Source organism: Mobula hypostoma, chromosome 3, assembly GCF_963921235.1.
Source record: "Mobula hypostoma chromosome 3, sMobHyp1.1, whole genome shotgun sequence".
NCBI classification, from domain to species: Eukaryota; Metazoa; Chordata; class Chondrichthyes; order Myliobatiformes; family Myliobatidae; genus Mobula; species Mobula hypostoma.
Window position 1 is genome coordinate 207853643 of NC_086099.1, and position 8197 is coordinate 207861839.

Here is an 8197-nt window from a genome sequence, read left to right on the forward strand (position 1 = left end):
AAACTACAAGAACCTGGGCCTCTATAACTCCCTCTGCAACTGGATCCTTGACTTCCTCAATGGAAGACCCCAATCTGTGCGGATTGCAAATAACATCTCTACCTCACTGACAATCAACACCGGAGCATCTCAGGGATGTGGCTCTACGCTTTCTATACCCCGACTGTGTATCTAGGCATAGCTCAAATGCCATCTACAAATTTGCTGATGATACAACCATTGTTGACAGAATCTCAGATGGTGAAGAGAGGGTCAGACCACCCACTCTGCCTGTGTGCCTGTCCTTTTGATACAATGGGTATCCTTGGATGTTAATCTCCCAACTATGATCTTTCAGCTGTGACTCAGTGATGCCTGCAATGTCAAACCTATCAATCTCTAACTGCGCTACAAGATCATCTACCTTATTCCATATACTGTGTGCATTCATATATAACACCTGGAGTCCTGTATTCATCACCCTTTTCTATTTTGTCCCCATGTTACACTGCAACTCATCCCACTGACTGCAATTTTGCCCGATCATCTGCCTGTTCTTTCTGACAGTCTGATGCACACTACCACTACATGTATACTAACTGCCCCTCCTCAGCCCTATCACTCTGGTTCCCATCCTCATGCCAAACTAGTTTACATCCTCCCAACAGCTCTAGCAAACCGACCTGCAAAGATATTGGTCCCTTCGGGTTCAAGGTGTAACCCACCCCTTTTGTTCAGGTCGTACATTCCCCAGAAGAGATCCCAATGATCCAGAAATCTGAAACCCTTCCCCCTGCACCAGTTCCTCAGCCACGCATTCATCTACCAAGTCATCCTATTCTTACCTTCTCTGGCATGTGGCACAGGCAGCAATCCAGAGATTACTACCCTGGAGGTCCTGCTTTTCAGCTGTCTACCCAATTCCCTAAATTCTCCCTTCAGGAAAGGGAAAATTCATCCCTTTTTCTGCCTATGTCGTTGGTGCCAATATGTACCAGGATGTTTGCCTGCTTACTCTCTCCTTTTTGAATGCCATGGACTCCAGTTAGATAGATTTTTGCATAGCAGGGGAATTAAGGGCAGGTTGGTGAAGCTGAGTCCATGGCTAAATCAACTATGATCTCACTGAAGGCTCGATGGGATAGATACTTTTTCCCATCCTGTGCAGTGGCCCCTCCATACCAGGCAGTAGTGCAACTAGATAGAATGCTCTTCACAGTATATCTGTAGAAATTTGTGAGTCTTTTGGTGACTCACCAATTCTCCTCAAACTCCTAATGAAGTATAGCTACTGTTGTGCCTTATCTGTAATTGCATCAATATGCTGGCCTCTTGATAGGTCTTCAGAGACCTATCTCACTATCTGCCCTTTACACCATCAGACCTAATGCAGGGTGTCAATCTGAAACACTGAGTTCATCCAGCAACTTCTTTTTCTTTTCTCTCAAGCAAATTTGCTCTGTGGAAAACAAGTTCAGCTTCACTGGTATAACCTGACTGCCGAAACCTTTCATTCATGGAGCCACTCTAGTCAAAGTTCCCTGCACCCCTTCTGGGACCCTCACATTCTTCCAGGAGTGACGTCGTAAGAAATGGAGCCATTACTCCGGTTGTGGCCTGATCAGCATCTTCAGTATGAAAATAAGAATCATTGCATTGCACAGAGAAGCTAATTGTGTTCATGCTGTCCACCAACTTCCTTTCTCCTACTCAACCCGAAGCTCCCCATTCACTAGAAAAAAAACAAAACTGCAGAAGATGGAAACCTGAATTGAAAGCAGAAAATGCTGCAAACCTTCAGCAGGGGGGGGTCATGTTGCAACTGTACAGGGCACTGGTGAAGCCATACCTGGAGTACTGCGTGCAGTTCTGGTCTCCTTCCCTGAGGAAAGATATACCAGCTTTGGAGGCGTTGCAGAGGAGGTTCACCTGGTTGATTCCAGAGATGAGTGGGTTAGCCTATCAGGAGAGATTAAGTTGCCTGGGACTATACTCACTAGAATTCAGAAGAATGAGAGGGGATCTTATAATTATGAAAGGGATAGAGAAGATAGAAGCAGGAAAGTTGTTTCCACTGGTGAATGGTTCTAGAATTAGGGGACATAGCCTCTGGATTCAGGGGAATGGGTTTAGGATGGAAATGAGGAGAATCTGCTTTTCCCAGAGAGTAGTGAATCTGTGGAATTCTCTGCCCAATTAAACAGTGGAGGCTACTCCATTAAGCATATTTAAAACACAGGACTCAACTGGAAAAAAAAGCTGAGGAGCAGATCTCCCCTCTCCACACCTTTCAAATCTACTGTTCAGTTTTTTTTCTCCAGTGCTACGGTAGGGTTTCGGCCCGAAATGTCGACTGTGCTTTTCCCCCCAAAGATGCTGCCTGGCCTGCTGAGTTCCTCCAGCATTTTGTGTGTGTTGTTCGGATTTCCAGCGTCTGCAGATTTTCTCTTGTTTGTCCTTTATGCGAAAGTCTTGAATGATTACAAGAAAAGAGGTTTGTCATTTAAAAACCGAAGTACATAGACATGTTGGTTTCTCTCAGAGAATGTGATGTCTGGATGGTAGCGAATCTAATGAGTTTTCTGCGCTCGAAGTCTGTGGAGGTTAGATCAGTGGATTTACTTAGAAAGGTGGTAGCTATTTCTTTTGAAAGATCAGGAACCGAAGGCCGTGGAAATGGCACAGAAAATGCGACGAGGCCTCTGGTAGATGGTGGGACAGCTGAGAGGTAATTGGTAACCGACTCCTCCTCCTCCTTCCCTGCCTTCTCGTGCACCCCTCGCCCCCCCCACCCCACCCCACCCCACCCCACCCCACATTGATGGTTTAGCTTTGGAAATATCAACTGAACACAGTACAGTAAATTACTGCGGATCAGTCTTTCTGCTTTGGATACGGAATGTGTCCCTATAAAGTGAGGTGGTAACAAACAAAAGAACTTTGAAGAAGGTAACGAAAGGTCCATTCCTTCCACCTAGCGCCAATCATACTCCAAGGGGGTAATCGAAATTCAGCGCCAAGTTTGGTTAGTAGCGATTAGTCTGAAAACTTACAAAAATCGTTTTACTGTAAAAAGGTTTACGCCGATCTCTACGCATTCCCTGCACTCTCCTCTCCCGAACGATCCAGCTATCGACTGAACCGACTTGCGGTATGACTGGAAGGTTAGATTTGCCTCTCTCTTCACGGAAGCTCATGACCTCATAGCCTGCGTGCAACATTTTATTCTAGTTTTTAAGGTTTGTCAAGTCATGGGAAGGTCCTTGAAGAAATAGGAGCAGGAGTTGGCCACCTGGCCCGTCGAGCCTGCTCCGTCATTCAATAAGATCATGGCTGATCTGGCCATGGACTCATCTCCATCTACCTGCCTTTCCCCCATAAACCCTTAATTCAACTACTATGCAAAAATCTATCCAACCCTGCCTTAGGTACCCTCCACTGCTTAACTGGGCAGAGAATTCCACAGATTCACCACTCTCTAGGAAAAGCAGTTCTTCCTCATCTCCGTCCTAAATCTACTCCCTCCGAATCTTGAGGCTATGTCCCCTAGTTCTAGTTTCACCTATCAGTGGAAACAACTTTCCTGCTTCGATCTTACCTATCTCTTTCATAATTTTATGTTTCTATAAGATCTCCTCTCATTCTTCTGAATTCCAGCGAGTACAGTCCCAGGTGACTCAGTCTCTCCTCCTAGTCAAACCCCCTCATCTCTGGAACCAACCTGGTAAACCTCCTCTGCACTGCCGCCAAAGCCACAACTCGCCACATAAAAATTAAATCAGGGGGCTGAATCTGAATGAGAAAATTACTGAGGTATTGCAAGGGAAATCTCCGACCATTCCGGCCTGATAAATAGTGCGGGAGCCGTGAGAATCTGCTACAACGTTATTGGTTTATTCTGATAAATCAGTTCATTTCCTTTCACGATGACCTGTTAAAAAAGGACAGTGACACCAGGCCTATCTCCGATTCGTTTACAGAGTTAATAGGACAATGAGTTAGGGGCTCTAAAACCAGATAAGGTGCGACCTGTTCCTTTGCAAGTTTCACGGCAATTAGTGCGATTATAGCACGGCCTGGATTACCAGAATCAATTATTGATTAAGATACCAATTCGGAGAAAAAAGTTTTGGTTTGCCCAGCTGGGTCGGAACAAAAGGAGTGCAACGTCTTATCTCGAACGGGGCCCCAAGGCAACAAATTTTATTTAGTGACAGAGACAATAATGTCAACAAGCAGGGAGAAAGAGAGAGAGAGAAAGAGAGAAATAATTTTGCCTACCTGGGTTCTGCGGAGGAAAACGCTTGGAAGGAGAGAGGTCGCAAATTGCAGATCACAACCTGAAACAAGTTGGAAAGGAGGATCCGTGTTGTTCTACTCAGGTAGCCTATTTAGACATTCAAGTGAAGTCAAATTAAGAATGTGCAACAATTTGATTAAAAGAGGAAAACTGCAGTAGCAGGGTATACTTGCAAGCATAAAAAATGATTGTTTATGCTACCACAATAGATGAAAAAGGAAGTGAAGACAAACATGGGCCCATTAAAGTAAGAAATGTAGAATTTCTAAAGGACTGAAAAGAACTAGAAGAACAATTAAACAAAAAGTTTGGTTGTCTTCATGGAAGAGGATACAAATACCTCCCTAGAAATGCTGGGACACTATTGAAAAGAATGAAAGGAAATTACTGTAAGAAAAACATGCTGGGGAACTCAATATTAAATTCCCAGGATTTGGTCATCTACATCCCAGCATACTAAGAGATAGTGATAGATATGTCGCTTGTCACCTACAAAGGTTCTATAGGTTACTGAATAGTAATCTTGCATACCAAATTCTATAGATTACTGAATGTTAATCCTGCAGATTGAACAATTGGAAATGTAATCCCACTATTTAAAAAGAGGAGAGAAATCAGGGAACCATCAATTGGTTAGCCAGTCATTAGCAAGAAGAAAAACAGAACATAGAATTAGGATTTTATTTTTTTACATCCATCTCACAACATGAGGGGGTGAATATCTTTATGTTGTGCCTCTGTCACTATGTACATGAATAAGGAAGGGAAATGTGGGAGGATATTGCCCAAGTACTAAAATTGTTTACAGACGCAAACACGAGAAAATCTGCAGATGCTGGAATTTCAAGCAACACACTTAAAAGTTGCTGGTGAACGCAGCAGGCCAGGCGGCATCTCTAGGAAGAGGTACAGCCACCTCCCCTTCGTACCCCATCCATTATTTATGTATATATATTTTCCCTCTCTCTTTTTCTCCCTCTGTCCCTCTCACTATACTCCTTGCCCATCCTCTGGGATTCCCCCCCCCTTATCTTTCTCCCTAGGCCTCCCGTCCCATGATCCTCTCATATCCCTTTTGCCAATCAACTATCCAGCTCTTGGCTCCATCCCTCCCCCTCCTGTCTTCTCCTATCATTTCAGATCTCCCCCTCCCTCTCTCAAATCTCTTACTATCTCTTCTTTCAGTTAGTCCTGAGGAAGGGTCTCAGCCCGAAACGTCGACTGTACCTCTTCCTAGAGATGTTGCCTAGCCTGCTGCGTTCACCAGCAACTTTTAAATTGTATACAGAATTGTTTTGTACACATGCATGTACAGTCAGATATGCAATCAGATCAATGTATATTGATAAATCTGATGGCCTGGCGAAAGCAGCTGTCCTGGAGCCTATTGGCTCTGGCCTTAATGCTGTGGTACTGTTTGCCAGATGGAAGCAGCTGGAACAGTTTCTGGTTGGGGAGGCTGGAGACCCTGATGAAAACAAACAAGGGAAAATCAGCAGATGTTGGGAATCAAAGTAATACACACAAAATGCTGGAGGAACTCAGCAGGCCAGGCAGCATTTATGGAAAAAAGTAAACAGATGACTTTTCGAGCCAATACCCTTCTTCAGGACTAGAAAAAAGAGATCAGAAGGCAGAGTAAGAAGGTGGGGGAGGAGAGGAAGATGTACAAGGTAATAAGTGATAGGTGAAATCGAGAAAGGGGGAAGGTTGAAATAAAGAATTAGGAATTTAATTGGTGAAAGAGATGAAGGGTTAGAGAAGGGGGAATCTGACAGGAGAGGACAGAAAGCTATGGAAGAAAAGGAAAGGGAGGAGCACCGGAGAGAGGTGATGGGCAGGTAGGGAGATAATCTGAGAGAGGGAAATTGGAGTGGGGAGTGATGAAGGAGGTGGGGGGAAGCAATTAACAGAAGCTTGAGAAATCAATGTTCACGCCATCAGTTTGGACGCTGACAGAATATAAAACTTTGCTCCTCCGACCTGAGTGTGGCCTCATCACGGCATTGAAAAATACTTCACAGGAACAGGCCATTTAGCCCACAATGTCTGTGCTAACCATGATGTTATATTAAAATAACCCCTCCTGTCTGCACATGACGTGTATCCCTCCAAATTCAGGTGACTATCTAAACACCATCATTTTGTGCTTTCAGTACCAATGGTGGCAGTTTGTACTAGGCATTCACTGTGTAAAAATCTTACCCACACATCCCCTTTAAACCTTCCCATCTCCTTAAAATGATGCCCTCTAGTATTTGATATTTCTACCCTGAAGAAATGATTCTGGATACCTACCTCATCTATGCTTCTCATAATTTTATAAACTTCTGTCAGATCTCCCCTCAATCTCCACTGCTCCAAATAAAACAATCCAGATTTGTTCAACCTTTCCTTATAGCTAATATTCTGTAATCCAGGCCACATCCTAGTAAGCTTCTTCTGAAGCTTCCACATCTTTCCTGTAACAGGGGCAACCAGAACTCTACAGAAGACACTAAGTGAGGCCTGGTTAAAGTTCTGTACAGGTGCAGAATGAATGCCCTGACTGATGAAGGCCAGTATGCCATGTGCCTTCTTTACTGACCTGTTTACCGTGTTGCCCCTTTCAGGAATGTATAAACTTGGACCCCCAAATCTTTCTATATATTAATGCTGTTAAGTGTCCCTACCATCAACTACAGATTTTTACCTTACATTTGACTTTCTAAAGTGCAACACCACACACTTGACCAGATTAAATTCCATCTATTTCTCTACCCAGACTTGTAACAGATCTATATCCAACAATATCCTTTGGCAACTTTTTTCACTGTCTGCATCTCCACCAATTTTTGTGTCTTCTGCAAACTTACTAACCAGCCCATCTACATTTTCATTCAAGTAATTTATATATACCAGAAACAACAGAGGTTCCAGCTCTGACCCCTGCAGATATTCACTGGTTTTAGACCTTCAGTCAAAATAACGCCTTTCCACCACTGTTTTCTATCTGCCTGCCAATTTGAAATATCTTCCTTTCCAACTTGTTTTCTATCTGCATACCACCTTGGATCCCATTCATCTTAATTTTCTGGATCAGTCTCATTAAGGGACTTTGTCAAATCCACTGCCCTATCTTTATAAATCATCTTTGTCACCTCCTCAAAAAACTCACTCAAGTTTGTAAGACAGTACAAGCCCTGCACAAGGCCATACTGACTGTCCCTAATCAGCCTATGCTTTTTCAAATGTGAATAAATTCTATGCCTTAGAATCCTCTCCAATACCTTCCCTATCACTTACCTATAATTCCTTAGTTTATCTCCATTTTCCTTCTTGAAGAAAGGAACAACATTGGCTGTACTCCAGTCTTGTGGGACCTTGCCTGTGGCTGGAGAAAGCACAGTGATCTTCGTCGAGGCCTGAACAATTTCCACTCTTGGCTCTCTGAATAACCTGGGACAAATCCCCAGTTTTTTTTTATCCTCAAGTCTCTTGGGAACTTATCCACCTTAATGCTTTTCAAGAGACCCAATACTACCTCCTTGAACTCAAAATACCCCATTGTATTAGTGAACCCCACACTGATCTCACTATCCTCCATGCCCTTCACTTTGGTGAACAGCAGTGCAAAGTACTCATTCAGTACCTTGCCTACATGCTCGGACTCCAAAAATAAATCCCTCTTTTATTCTTCATTGATGCTACCAGCTCCCTAGCTGTCCTCTTGTTTTCAATGCACATATTAAATGTTTCAGGATTCTCAGTAGTACTATTTGCCAAGGACAGTTCATGGTCCCTTTTGGCTGTCCTAATTCTCTGCTTGAGTTCTTTCTTGCTAGAGTTTATTGCAAAGTATTCAAAACAGGACTCTGAGAAAATATTTATGGGATTTGACAGCCAACAGAAGGTTTATGAAAGAGAAATAATACTTGA